The sequence below is a fragment of the Pseudophryne corroboree genome, unplaced genomic scaffold (genome assembly GCF_028390025.1).
Source record: "Pseudophryne corroboree isolate aPseCor3 unplaced genomic scaffold, aPseCor3.hap2 scaffold_734, whole genome shotgun sequence".
Taxonomy (NCBI): domain Eukaryota; kingdom Metazoa; phylum Chordata; class Amphibia; order Anura; family Myobatrachidae; genus Pseudophryne; species Pseudophryne corroboree.
This window is the reverse complement of record NW_026970315.1, coordinates 205,085-220,236: the sequence shown is the minus strand read 5'-3', so window position 1 is coordinate 220,236 and position 15,152 is coordinate 205,085. Positions and strand designations below refer to the sequence as shown.

The 15,152-nt window shown below is 42.7% G+C and overlaps 2 non-coding genes across 2 annotated transcripts; both read left to right on the top strand.

The window, feature by feature from the left end:
- Window positions 1-14,272: 14,272 nt before the first annotated feature.
- LOC135040201 (U1 spliceosomal RNA) lies at window positions 14,273-14,436 on the top strand. The gene has a single exon (XR_010234135.1). It is a non-coding gene; the product is annotated as a U1 spliceosomal RNA (small nuclear RNA).
- Window positions 14,437-14,588: 152 nt separating this feature from the next.
- Window positions 14,589-14,750, top strand: LOC135040174 (U1 spliceosomal RNA). The gene has a single exon (XR_010234114.1). It is a non-coding gene; the product is annotated as a U1 spliceosomal RNA (small nuclear RNA).
- The last annotated feature ends 402 nt before the right edge of the window (window positions 14,751-15,152 follow it).

Sequence of the window (15,152 nt, the reverse complement as noted above, 5' to 3'; positions counted from 1 at the left end):
ATTTGGCAGAAGCAGAGGACTCTGCTCCTGCGATCTTGAAGAGGCTTCTTGGAGTCAGCATCAGCATTCCCTTGGTGAATCCACAATGCCCTCCTATCCGAGACTGCCATGAAATTGGCCCGTGAGCACTTGTGCCCGGTGTAGGATTTTTAAATATGTGTAGTTTACTGTATGCAAGGGTTTAAAACCTTTTAGGAACTGAGATCTAAGGTGTATTACATGTAGTTTAAAAAAAACAAAAAAGGTTTATTTTATGGCAGTAGTTTCCAAACTGGGGTTCTTGCACTGGTAGCATAGTTTGGTGGTCCAGGACCTGAGGATGACATGCTATAAACACAATTTACTTAATTTTATATTTTTTTCTGAATTTCTCAATAAAAAAAACTTTGGCCTAGGGGTGCCGTGAAACAAATTTTGATACTATTTATTTATATAGTGCTCTTTCTCCAACAGGACTCAAGGCGCTTGAGATATGGCTTCTGGAACTGAACACAGGATTCTAAATGTGGCTGTACCAAGGACCTATACAGTGGCATTACAGGTTGAGTATCCCTTATCCAAAATGCTTGGGACCAGAGGAATTTTGGATATCGGATTTTTTTGTATTTTGGAATAATTGCATACCATAACGAGATATTATGGTGATGGGACCTAAATCTAAGCACAGAATGCATTTATGTTTCATATATACCATATACACACAGCTTGAAGGTCATTTTAGCCAATATTTTTTATAACTTTGTGCATTAAACAAAGTGTGTGTACATTCACAGAATTCATTTATGTGTCATATACACCTTATACACACAGTCTGAAGTTCATTTAATACAATATTTTTAATAACTTTGAGTATTAAACAAAGTTTGTGTACACTGAGCCATCAAAAAACAAAGGTTTCACTATCTCAGGCTCACTCAAAAAAGTCCGTATTTCGGAATATTCCGTATTTCGGAATATTTGGATATGGGATACTCAACCTGTATTACTTTTTTCTGCTACTGGTTCTTTACCTATGCAAACAAGCATCTGACTTGCCTTTCCTATTGCTTTGTTACATTGCTCACCTGAAATAGTAATACTTAGATAGCTTTCCTCTTGCCATTATAATGCCCTTAATATTATAGTTAGCCTTTGTATTTTTGAGACGTGTATGATTTTGCATTTTTTGGCATTAAATGTTGCCATGTTCTTGACCATTCCTCTAGTCCAGGGGCGGAACTGCCAGAGACAACGGAGTCAGTTGCCGCCGGGCTCCAGCCCTAAAGGGGCTTCCTCCATTGCCCTCCGGCTGTTACGTGCCCTTCCTACTAAATAGACAAAGGCGCTACCAGCAGGGTCTCGCAGTTTGTACATTCCATGCCGTAACACCCTTCTTTCCACCTTTTTCAAGACCCAGCCCAGCAGCCTCGCCGCTGCAACCACCGCTAGCTGCAGCACTGCCAGCGGTGGGGTGCACCTGCTTCTTCTCACACCACAGATAGCTGGGCAGCACTGCAACTGCCTGCCTGATTGCTCCGCCCCCTTCCGGCTCCCAAGCACCTCTGCTGCCCAGTGATCCAGGAGCCTGCTGCTAGGAAGAAGTGGCCGAGCTTCAGCAAGCGAGTCTGGACACTGGCGGAGGAAGCCATGATAACCAGATAATGGGGAGTGGAGAGCCAGTTCCAAGGTAATACTTTATACAGCTGGTTGAGATCCTGGTCGGTGGATATGGATTCCAAGAAAACCCTGGAGGTGCTTCCTTTCAAAGGAGACACTCTCTTTGGAGAAGACCTCAATAAGATTGTAGCTGATCTGGCTACTGCTAAAACAGCTTGCCTACCTAGTATGACTCCTACCACGCAGAAGGCTAAAAGTACTTTCCCTTGGCCCTTTCATCCTCAAGGTAAAGCGTACCCAAGGTCAGGCATACCCAAAGCAAGCTCATGCTTCCAGACCTGCCAAGCCCAGACTGAAGCAAGCCTGGGCTGCCCATCAGCCTGCTTCCAAAACGGACAAGCCTGCTGCATGACGGTGCAGGCCTCCCTCTGGGGGATCCCAGGGTGGGGGGCCCGACTTCTAGGTTTGGCATAATTCTAAGCTAGAGAATTCTGTTTGGAGCTCACCTTGTACTTTGTGAAGAAATAATCAGCATTGTGGCTGAGCAGATACATGTAGTGTGTGGCTGCAAACTGCATGGATCTGCTGCGTTGTAATGCTGATACTTTTTTTTTCAAAGTACCAATAGCTTCATATAATGTTCACAATTTTTATGCAGGATCAAATAGCTCAATAGGTAGGGTGTTTGATTAGAATTCAACAGGTTATAGGTTTGAATCCTGGGTATGGTAGTTTGAGATGTGTTATTTAATAAAGTATGTTGTTCTGACTGCCGGCATCCTATCACCTGGGATATCATACTAAATAAATGGAGTTGATCAATTTTTTTTTATTTTTTTTTTAAACTAGGGACAATTTCCAGATACTTTTCTTTATAACTGAGATTGCCCCCTGGAACTTCACATCAGTTGACAACTATGCATGAGTGGGCAGTGCTTGCTCTGGATCTGCCCACCCATTTATGTGCCGTCATAAAAGAAAGCACAACTGACAGTTATCCTGGGCGTACACTACACAATTATCTGTCAGGCTATCTATCCAGTCTGGATGGATGGAATGAAAATCTGGTAATGTATAGGAGCAAATGTCAATTAACCATTTGCTCCCAAACACTAGAAAAGTGGTCAAAAATGGTCATTACACAAATTGGTTAAACCCAAAATTTAACCAATTTGTTTAGGGGACCATTTTTGTCCATTTTCTAGTGTTTGAGAGTAAATCGTTGATGGTCATTTGCTCACATAGATAACCGGATTTCTATTCCAACCAGCCAGTGTTGGAGATATGGTCTGCCAGATTACATAATGCATACCAGAGCCATAACTAGACTTTTTGGTGCCCTGTGACAGATAATTATATGCCCCCCCCCCTCCCCATTTTTGCAATATGGACAAAAGGCGCATGCCTTGTGGGGAAGGGGCATAACAAGATTGGTCTCAGAGAAAGCACATGAGATATGAAGATATATCTAGTATACTTGACACTCAATGGTTTGTGGTATTGCCGGGGTGCCCTCCTTAAATGCATATACAGTCACACATGGCGTGTTTGTGCAAATGGCATATTAGCAGTCAGCACTAACTGGCGACATGCCATTTGTACAAGTAAGCCATGTGTGACTAATATATAAACATACTTTATTAAATAACACCTCAAACTATCATACCCAGGATTCAAACCTATAACCTGTTGAATTCTAATCAAATACCCTACCCATTGAGCTACTTGATCCTGCATCTATTCTAACCTCCAAAAACAGATTCAGTTGCATTTTCCAGCGTGTTTTGTTTGCGCCTTTGCAAATGTCTTACATCGACAAACTTATTTAGTACTATTTTGCAAATAGGGTTACATTGTCGCAACATTGTGTTCCCTAATTGCTTGATTTTTTTAAATGCAACAATTGATAAAGACACCTGATAATTGCTCTGTGGAGTCTTATTTTGTGTCTACTTCTTATCTACATTTAATTCCCTACCTCTAATCAAGGCATTTTTAAATGCTGGGGGCTACCAGGACGTGAGGCCTACCTAGACTTTAGATCTGAATTTGAATGTACTTGTGAACTAACTTAATTTCCTACTTCTAAATTCATTCCTAAATTCACTACTTACATTAATCCTGTAGTTGGGCATTTTGAGCCTTCAATTATGGGCATTGTTTTGTGTCCAGACCAGCAGCTGGTGGTGTGCATTTGCTGGAAAGGCATCGAAGACCTCCGATATGCTGCATCTCCTGATGTGTGTCTCCCTCAAGTGGCTGTCAGCAAATGCATGCTAGACACCCCATTCCAAGCTGATTGTGACATCACGGAACATGCATCATAGAACAGGCATGCTAGAATATGGGTCTTCAACCTGCGACCCTCCAGCTGCTGTGGAACTACATATACCAGCATGCCCTGCCTCAGTTTTAGCATACCTTAATAGCAAAACTGTGGCAGGGCATGCTGGGATGTGTAGTTTCACAGCAGCTGGAGAACCACAGGATGAAGACCTATGTGCTAGAGCATGGGTCTTCATCCTGTGGCCCTCCAGCTGCTGTGAAACTACACATCCCAGCATGCCCTGCCACAGTTTTGCTATTAAGGTATGCTAAAACTGAGGCAGGGCATGCTGGGATGTGTAGTTCCACAGCAGCTGGAGGGTCGCAGGTTGAAGACCCATGTGCTAGAGCCAAGCCGCAGGTACATTGAATGCTAGCAAGCTGAATGTTTAAATCATTTTTGTTCCGCAGCATTCCAATGCGGAAGATTCCATGGAACCAGAGATTATTCCATTGAGAAGGACATGCTGCCTGGATGACTGCACTGTGCAAATTAAATCACGGAGCCAGTTGGCTTGTGGGTGGCTCTGGTGACTGGGTGGTTGGGTAGGCGGTGTGTTGGAGGTGGAGCACATGCAAATGAATTTGTATCATCCAGCTAGTGAGAGTGAAAACTCATGCAGGAGTGTGCCTGCTTGTCAGTGGGTTATGCACCTTGCCAGGCGTCAAATTTACATGGAGCAGCAGGAGGGGACAAGAGCAGGTTTGCAAAATATAGATAGAAGAGAATATATGCTGGCGCATTCTCCATGATTGTGTCAGCTTATGTTTTGGTGCACTGCACTTTCCTTCACTAAGTTTTAGCCATTTTGGTTAAACGCAAGTGTAGTTGCTTCTCGCCCTTTTGGCTGTGATCTTGTATCGTGGTTGAAGAGTCTGCTGGAGGGATTGTTTTCTTCATTGGCGAGAGACTGAAGATATTCCAGGATGGAAGGCTTGGGAACACTATCCGTTTTTCAGTTGTGGAAGAGTTGAAAGACCGGATTGGACTACATTCTATAGTAAAGGATATCTTTGTATTTATTAATCCTTCCTTTATATGTGTCTGTCTTTCAATAAAGCTTCGGGCTTGTGATTCCCTCACCCTCTTACACTCCACACCCATAGCCTTATTAACTGTTGTATTATTGTATTGTTTAAATGTATAGTGCAGTTCATGATTTATAGTGTAGGCTGGCCTGTGCTGTAGTTCTTGAACTGTACTATACCGACAGCATTTGTATTGTGTTTTGGCTGTGCTGCAACACGGTACTTATGTGTGTAATGTTTATGTATGTTTTTTTGCTTCTTTATGTCAATAAAGACTGCTTTTTCAATCCAATATCTGAAAACAATCAATGTTTATCTTTGATGGCAATAGAAGTGGTATGATATTTGCTGCTTTTGAAAGGCAATATCTGATATGTCCCCTATCTGGGAACCATATATTAAATGGCTTTTCAGAAAAGGGAGATTGGAGAAGAGCTTTCAGTACTTGTAGGACCGATGCTCATTTCCTATTCTAGCCTCCAAAAACAGATTCAGTTGCATTTTCCAGCGTGTTTTGGATGCGCCTTTGCAAATTTCTTACATCGACAAACTTATTTAGTACTATTTTGCAAATACGGTTACATTGTTGCAACATTGTGTTCCCTAATTGCTTGATTTTTTAAATGCAACAATTGATAAAGACACCTGATAACTGCTCTGTGGAGTCTTATTTTGTGTCTACTTCTTATCTACATTTAATTCTCTACCTCTAATCAAGGCATTTTTAAATGCTGGGGGCTGCCAGGACGTGAGGCCTACCTAGACTTTAGATCTGAATTTGAATGTACTTGTGAACTAACTTAATTTCCTACTTCTAAATTCATTCCTAAATTCACTACTTACATGAATCCTGTAGTTGGGCATTTTGGGACTTCGATTGTGGGCATTGTTTTGTGTCCAGACCAGCAGCAGGTGGTGTGCATTTGCTGGAAAGGCATCGAAGACCTCCGATATGCTGCATCTCCTGATGTGTGTCTCCCTCAAATGTCTGTCAGCAAATGCCTGCTAGACACCCCATTCCAAGCTGATTGTGACATCACGGTACATGCATCATAGAACAGGCATGCTAGAACATGGGTCTTCAACCTGCGACCCTCCAGCTGCTGTGGAACTACACATCCCAGCATGCCCTGCCTCAGTTTTAGCATACCTTAATAGCAAAACTGTGGCAGGGCATGCTGGGATGTGTAGTTTCACAGCAGCTGGAGGGCCACAGGATGAAGACCCATGTGCTAGAGCCAAGCCGCAGGTACATTGAATGCTAGCAAGCTGAATATTTAAATCCTTTTTGTTCCGCAGCATTCCAATGTGGAAGATTCCATGGAACCAGAGATCCTTCCATTGAGAAGGACATGCTGCCTGGATGACTACACTGTGCAAATGAAATCACGGAGCCAGTTGGTTTGTGGGTGGCTCTGGTGACTGGGTGGTTGGGTGGGTGGTGTGTCGGAGGTGGAGCACATGCAAATGATTGTGTATCATCCAGCTAGTGAGAGAGAAAACTCATGCAGGAGTGTGCCTGCTTGTCAGTGGGTTATGCACCTTGCCAGACGTCAAATCTACATAGAGCAGCTGGAGGGGACAAGAGCAGGTTTGCAAAATATAGATAGAAGAGCATATATGCTGGCACATTCTCCATGATTGTGTCAGCTTATGTTTTGGTGCACTGCACTTTCCTCCACTAAGTTTTAGCCATTTTTGTTAAGCTCAAGTGTAGTTGCTTCTCGGCCTTTTGGCTCAGATCAAGGTTTATTGCCTTGGTCTGGGCCAGGGGGTTTGAGTTTGGGGGTCCTTCCGGGGGACTCCTGGGACGTCGAGGAGAGATCGCCTTTTGGATTTGCGGAAGAAGACGGGTGGAGAATCTACAGCATCATGGCTGCTCTGAAGAACTCTATACGCTTGTCAGTGCTGGATGGACGGAGAGAGATAAGTGATCTCAAATTTATTGAGGAGGAATTGCTGTTTAAATTGTGTGGTCTTGAAAAGGAGGACATTTATTGCATACAAGACTTTGCTCGGCAGCGATACTATGATGTGTCGTTAGGTAATAGTGCCAAGTGCATGAATACTTTTGAAACTTTGAGGACAAATGCCTTGCATCCCTCTATGGTGGGTATCATTCCCATGCCTTTATTCGCTGTGAACGAAATCCCTGTAACAGTGCATTTATATAATCCTTGGATGGATTTTGACCTTATTAAGGGTTTTTTGTACAGATACTGTATTTCTGTGAAAGGAGGAGACATGTTGTATAACTCTTTGGGCATTTTTAATGGCAAATTGAAATTTTGGGTAAGACTGAGACCAGATGGCAGATTCATTGGTGGGGTAACGCATCCCCCAGCCAATTTCTCTATTGGCGGAAATAGAGGGTATTTATTTTATCCGAATCAGCCTCAATTTTGCCGTAAATGTCATGAATATGGGCACACAAAAGAAAATTGTAAGAAAGGGAAAGTGTGCAGAAATTGTGGAAGAGAAGGGCATGAGGCAGGTGCATGTCCTAAAGCCAAAACCTGTGATATTTGTGGGGAACAAAACCATACGTGTAAGGGATGCCCACATTGGCAGAATTTAAAGCAACAAGAATGTGCGAGGAAAGAAATGTTGAAAAAACAAAGGGAGGAAGTTGAAAAACAAGAGCAAAAAGAGCAGGAAGAAAACTCAGCTCCAAAACAAACTGCTTCTCCGGGTAATGGTATGGAGGGGGTTAATGCACCTGAGGTGAGACAGAGTGAGGACTCACCTGCACAGGATCATGAATCATCGCAAACAGGTGCTGGTGAGACCACACAGATGACAGCAGTTCCAAGCACCAGCATGCTGGAAGTCCAAGGCACTGCAAATATTCAGGACTGTGAGAGTGTGGAGGGTTCTGAGGATGAAGAAGTGGATATTAGCTGGACTGATACTCAGGAGGAGGCTGCTGGAGGAGATGAAGAGGAGAGTGGCAATAAAAGATCAGTTGAAAGTAAAAGAGCTGCCAAAAAACCACGTATAGAGGATATTAGCAGCCCTGAATCAGTCCCGGTTTTCAGCCTCCTGGATGAAATGGATATCAGCAGCAGTCCTGGTGATAGCATAGGTTATTCACCTGCACGTGATTTAAATCTAGGATCCCTGTTCTCAGATGAAGGAGCAGCCAGAATTGGAGGACTGGCAAAATATGATAATGGCTGATTTTTGGTGTGCTAGATCCTGGACTTTATAAAATAGCATATGAGTGCTATCTCTGCTAAAGGCAGTTTGGGGATTATCTCCTTTAATGCAAGACAAATTAAGAATGCAGCTAGAAGAGTGGCAGTGTTGGAGGATATATGGGAGAATGGAGGGGATATGCCTGCAGGAGTGTGGGATAGTAGGGGAATTAAAGAGGAAGGAAGGAAAGTTTGAAAAGTGCTTTTGGTCTGGGTCTGGGGAGAACAAAAATGATGGTGTTGGCATATTAATTAAAAATAAGGGTATCAATGTGGAGAATTTTGTGGTGATAGAAGTGGGAAGGTGTGTTTTGGTGACGGTATGTTATAAGGGGTGGCGGGTTAGGATTATGAATATTTATGCACATGTGGATAAGAAGAAAAGGGGGGAATTATTTGATAAGATTAGGGTGTTTCTACCTGGGAGGATTCCGATAATTGTAGCAGGTGACTTTAATTGTTCAATTGATAAGGGGGTTGGGTTTGGTGAAGGGTGTAAAAAAATTGATGTTACAGGGAATGCTTTAAAGCAAATAGTTGCTGATTTTTCACTGTTGGACGTGGCAGGGGAATGTCTGAAGAAACCACTGCCGGTTACTTATTGGGCAGATAGCGGAAAGTCTGCATCCAGATTGGATTATTTGTTTGTATCAAAGGGAGTGGTATGTAAGAAGTATGAGCAGAGAAAGACTGGATATTCGGATCATGAATGTATTAAGGGGACGATTGAGGGTGAGTATGATGGGACGTATGGGAAAAGCTTTTGGAAATTAAATCAAAAGTTGTTAGAGAATGAAGAGGTGAGAGAGGATTTTGGTCGGTGGTATGAAAGATGGGTGAGGAGGAAAGGGGAATTTGTAAATGTATTGTTTTGGTGGGACTGGGTAAAAAAGCAGTTTAAAAAGTTTTTCAGAAAATGGGGTTATAAGCTTGCGGGAAGGAGGAGAAGGTTGTATGATGAGGCAAATAAAAGATTGATCTATTTGTATAAAATGAAAGAGTTGGGTATGGATATGGATGATGAGATTGTATGTGAGAAAGAAGTGCTGATGAAGTTTATGTATGAGAAGGGTAGAGAGATTGTGTTTAGAGCGAAAGTGGAGCGAATGGAAAAGGATGAGAAATGTTCAAGATTTTTCTTTAAAAAGGTATGTGAGGGGAAGAAAGATATGGTTGAGGTGGTGGATGGGAATGGATGTGTGAAGAAAGGGGAAAGTATGATAGGAGTGGCTGAGGATTTTTATAGGGAATTATATAAGAGGAGAAAGTGTGATGTCAGTATGGAAGAAGAGGTTTTGAGTGCATTGTGTAGTAAGGTGAATGAAGATGAAAGAGAAGGGTTGATGAGTGATATAGGTGAATGTGAGGTTAAGAGAGTGTTGAAGAGTGCAGGAAGGAATAAGACTCCAGGTTTGGATGGTTTGGTGGTTGAATTTTATTTGGTTATGTGGGAGGTAATTGGGAAAGATATGTTGGAAGTTTTTAAGTATATGTGGAGGGAAGGGTGTGTGTGTGAGTCTATGAAAGAAGGTGTGGTGGTGCTCATTTATAAAAAAGGGGAGAAAAGAGAGTTGAAGAATTGGAGACCTATAACTTTATTAAATGCGGATTATAAGTTATATGCCAAATTGATTGCAAACAGAATGAGTGAGGTAGTAGAGCAAGTGGTATGTGAGGAGCAAGTGTGTGCTGTGCCTGGGAGACGAATGGGTGATAATTTATGTTTATTAAGAGATGTGATTGGAGACTGTATGAGAAGAGAGAGAAGATGTATGGTGCTTGCGTTGGATTTTGAGAAGGCGTATGATAGGGTTTCGCATGCTTTTATGTTTCGTGTGTTATTAAGGATGGGTTTTCCGGTTATGTTTGTAGAGAGAATCAGAAGTTTGTATGCGGGTGCAACAAGTAAGATTTTGGTGAATGGTTATGTGAGTAAGGATATCACGGTTGAGTCAGGTGTGAGACAGGGGTGTCCACTGTCCCCAATAGTATTTATTTGTGTGATTGAGCCACTGCTACGTATGATTATTAGGGATAAGGTGGTGAAGGGTTTTTTAATTCCAGGGAGTGGTGGTAGAATGTTAAACGTGATGGGTTATATGGATGATGTGACACTGGTATGTGAGAGTAAAGCGGCACTGGCTAGGGCACGATTATTAATTGGCTTTTTCTGCGGTGCGTCGGCTTTCAAGGTAAATTGGGAAAAAAGTAAATTCAAGTGTTTTGGGGATAGTGGTGTGGAGATTGAGGGGGTGGAATGTGTGAAAGGAGGTTTAAGAGTGCTTGGAGTCACGTTTGAAAGAGATTTAAAAGGTAATGAGTGTTGGAATGAATGTGGTCTGAAAGTGGCGAGAAAGTTACATTTTTGGCGTTTGAGAGATTTGTCAATGTTAGGAAAAGTTTTGATTATAAAGAGTGTGATTTTGCCATTATTATTGTTTGTAGCAACTGTTTCCGATGAATGGGCGATGTATGCAGAAAATGAATAGAATGTTGTTTTTGTTCTTTTGGGGGTGTAAAATGGAGAGACTGAGGAGAGAATATGTGATGAGAGATAGATATGCAGGTGGTGTTGGTTTTCCTAATTTAGAGATTTATTTGGGTGTAAATGGAGTGGCAAGTGTGTGTAGATTGATTGAGAAAGATAATATGGCTGCATGTATGTTAAAGTATCTGGCAGGTTGGATGTTGATGGGAGTGGGGTGGGAGAAAAGAGATTTATGTAAGCCTGTGGCTGCTTTTTGTCCGAAGTGGTATGAAGGTGTTGAAGTATTCATGAGGAAATTTGATTTAATGGGGTTTAAAATGTGTGAGTTTAAGGAGAAAAAGAAGGTGGTTAGAATGTTGAAAAAGAAAGACAGTATATGTATGATTGAGTGTTTGAATGGTGTGGAGTCGAAAGAGGTGTGGAAGAAAATGAGTATAAATGGAGTGACAAATAGGCAGCGTGATATTGTTTGGATGTGTATGCATGATATTCTTCCGGTGCGTGTGGTGCAAAAGAGGAGAGATTTGGTAAGAATGGAGATATGTCCTAGAGAGCGTTGTGGAATGGATGAAACTGTTAATCATGTTTTTTGGAATTGTGGGTTTGGAAGGAAAGTTTGGAAGGGTTTGAGTGGAATATGTAAGGAAGTAGTGGGGGTTAGTATGGTGACTTGGAAGGTGGCATTGTTTGGATTAGGGGTGAGTGGTAAAGTGAATGAGAGATTGATGTGGGTAATAATGGCATGTGTAAGAGAGGTACTATGGGATGTAAGAAACTTGTATGTGTATAGGAATGAGGTGTTGTCGGTTAAGGATGCGATTAGGATGGTGTTGGGAAAATTATATGTCAGTTATTTATTGGATTGTAAAACCGGCAGTGGTTCAGATGCGGAAGGTTTTTGGAAAACAAAAAAATGGAAGCACCTGGTGAAAGTTTAGTTTGAGGGTGGGAAGGTGGTGGGTTGTATTGTTAAACTGATATTATGGAAAATTATTTTCTTGTGATGTATAAGAACAGATTTTGAGAAAAAGATAAATAAAAAAAGACAAAAGACCATGAATGATGAGATGTTTTATAAAGTTATGACAAATTGTCATTTGAGGTGACTAGCTTTGGGTTAGTACTGAAACTTTTAAAACAAACCTGAATGGTTTTAAAAAAAAAAAAAAAAAAAAAAATTTGGTTGTGATCTTGTATCGTGGTTGAAGGGTCTGCTGGAGGGAGGGATTGTTTTCTTCATTGGCGAAAGACCAAAGATATTCCAGGATGGAAGGCTTGGGAACATTATCCGTTTTTCAGTTGTGGAAGAGTTGAAAGACCGGATTGGACTACGTTCTATAGTAAAGGATATCTTTGTATTTATTAATCCTCCCTTTATATGTGTCTGTCTTTCAATAAAGCTTCGGGCTTGTGATTCCCTCACCCTCTTACACTCCACACCCATAGCCTTATTAACTGTTGTATTATTGTATTGTTTAAATGTATAGTGCAGTTCATGATTTATAGTGTAGGCTGGCCTGTGCTGTAGTTCTTGAACTGTACTATACCGACAGCATTTGTATTGTGTTTTATCTGTGCTGCAACACAGTACTTATGTGTGTAATGTTTATGTATGTTTTTTTGCTTCTTTATGTCAATAAAGACTGCTTTTTCAATCCAATATCTGAAAACAATCAATGTTTATCTTTGATGGCAATAGAAGTGGTATGATATTTGCTGCTTTTGAAAGGCAATATCTGATATGTCCCCTATCTGGGAACCATATATTAAATGGCTTTTCAGAAAAGGGAGATGGTAGAAGAGCTTTCAGTACTTGTAGGACCGATGCACATTTCCTATTCTAGCCTCCAAAAACAGATTCAGTTGCATTTTCCAGCGTGTTTTGGATGCGCCTTTGCAAATGTCTTACATCGACAAACTTATTTAGTACTATTTTGCAAATAGGGTTACATTGTTGCAACATTGTGTTCCCTAATTGCTTGATTTTTTAAATGCAACAATTGATAAAGACACCTGATAACTGCTCTGTGGAGTCTTATTTTGTGTCTACTTTTTATCTACATTTAATTCTCTACCTCTAATCAAGGCATTTTTAAGTGCTGGGGGCTGCCAGGACGTGAGGCCTACCTAGACTTTAGATCTGAATTTGAATGTACTTGTGAACTAACTTAATTTCCTACTTCTAAATTCATTCCTAAATTCACTACTTACATGAATCCTGTAGTTGGGCATTTTGGGACTTCGATTGTGGGCATTGTTTTGTGTCCAGACCAGCAGCAGGTGGTGTGCATTTGCTGGAAAGGCATCGAAGACCTCCGATATGCTGCATCTCCTGATGTGTGTCTCCCTCAAGTGGCTGTCAGCAAATGCCTGCTAGACACCCCATTCCAAGCTGATTGTGACATCACGGTACATGCATCATAGAACAGGCATGCTAGAACATGTGTCTTCAACCTGCGACCCTCCAGCTGCTGTGGAACTACACATCCCAGCATGCCCTGCCTCAGTTTTAGCATACCTTAATAGCAAAACTGTGGCAGGGCATGCTGGGATGTGTAGTTTCACAGCAGCTGGAGGGCCACAGGATGAAGACCCATGTGCTAAAGCCAAGCCGCAGGTACATTGAATGCTAGCAAGCTGAATATTTAAATCCTTTTTATTCCGCAGCATTCCAATGTGGAAGATTCCATGGAACCAGAGATCCTTCCATTGAGAAGGACATGCTGCCTGGATGACTACACTGTGCAAATTAAATCACGGAGCCAGTTGGCTTGTGGGTGGCTCTGGTCACTGGGTGGTTGGGTGGGTGGTGTGTCGGAGGTGGAGCACATGCAAATGATTGTGTATCATCCAGCTAGTGAGAGAGAAAACTCATGCAGGAGTGTGCCTGCTTGTCAGTGGGTTATGTACCTTTCCAGACGTCAAATCTACATGGAGCAGCTGGAAAGGACAAGAGCAGGTTTGCAAAATATAGACAGAAGAGCTCTCCAGCCTAGTTTGCTGTCTGTTTCCACTTCTCTTTTCTTGAGCCGCTCCCTTCTATGCCCTTGCGCACTATCCTGACTTCTCCCATCTGCTTACTTTGTGCCTTCCAACGCACAATGCGAACTACAGGTAGTGCTGCAGGGCCCACACCCTTTTACTTGCCATACAGAGCAGCTCTGGAGCTATTACAGTGCCCAGCTTCTGCAAGAAATTAGCTTGAATGCTTCAGGGGCTGGGGCATAGCCAACATGAGCCCCACACCGAAGGAGGGTGGAGGTGTTTAATGCGAACTAGGGGTCATCCAAGCGCCGCAAAAGGCCGCCATGCCCTGCACGCCCCTTTTCTCTTTTCATATGCAGACGAGGGTTGAAGCCAACTTTGACCCACTGCTTGGATGACATCACCATATGCAAATCCATCTGCTGCAGGCCTTCCCCCAGGAATGCTTGCACTAGTTGTTGCATTTGGTTTGTTGTTTGGGGGTGCTTCAGTATTAGGCAGCCTTCTGCCCTCCCATGTTCATCTGAAAATATGTGTTCTCCCTGCAGTTGTTGTCCCCAGATGAGAGTTCCCTTGTGCTGCCTCAGTTGAATCTTCTTTACTTGACAGAATTGTGCCTGAGCAGCGGCCCTCCCCAGCCCTATCCCAAATCATACTTATTTTGCATAGGAGATACCATGGTCATGAAGATTGTTCTCCCAGGGTGAGGTTCATTCATTGCATTCTGGGTATGCTGACCCCTGTGATTTCCCCAAATGTGGGAAACTTGACTGCATTATTTGTGGTAGTGGGGGACTGTGTTTGTGCTTTCCTCTGGTCAGCTCTGGTAAAAGTCAGATTTCTTTGTCTCAGATCTTCCTCTAGCCTTGTTCTTCTTTCGAGAGTTCCCTTGTGCTGCCTCAGTTGGATCTCCTTTACTTGACAGGGGGGTGCCCAAGCAGCGACCCTCCCCAGCCCTAGCCCAACTCCTACTTACCTGCCAGGTGAGATACTATGATCATGAAGGTGCTTCTCCCAGGGCAAGGCTCACCCATTGCACTCTGGGTGTGCTGCCCCTGTGATATCCCAAATGTGGGAAACTTGACTGCATAATTTGTGTTTCCCCTGGTCGGCTTTCATATAATTCAGATCTCTTTGTCTCAGGTCTCTCTCCAGCCTAGTTTGCAGTCTGTTTCCACTTCTTTTTTTTTGAGCCCCTCCCTTCTATACCCTTGTGCACTATCCTGACTTCTCCTCCTGTCTGCTTACTTTGTGCCTTCCAATGCACAATGCAAACTACAGGTAGTGCTGCAGGGCCCACAAACTTTTACTTGCATTACAGAGCAGCTCTGGAGCTGTTACAGTGCCAAGCTGCTGCAAGAAATCAGCTTGAATGCTTCAGGGGCTGGGGCATTGCCAACATGAGCCCCACACCGAAGGAGGGTGGGGGTGTTTAATGCGAACTAAGGGTCATCCAAGCGCCGCAAAAGGCCGCCATTCCCTGCATACCCCTTTTCTCTTTTCATATGCAGATGAGGGTTCCAGCCAACTTT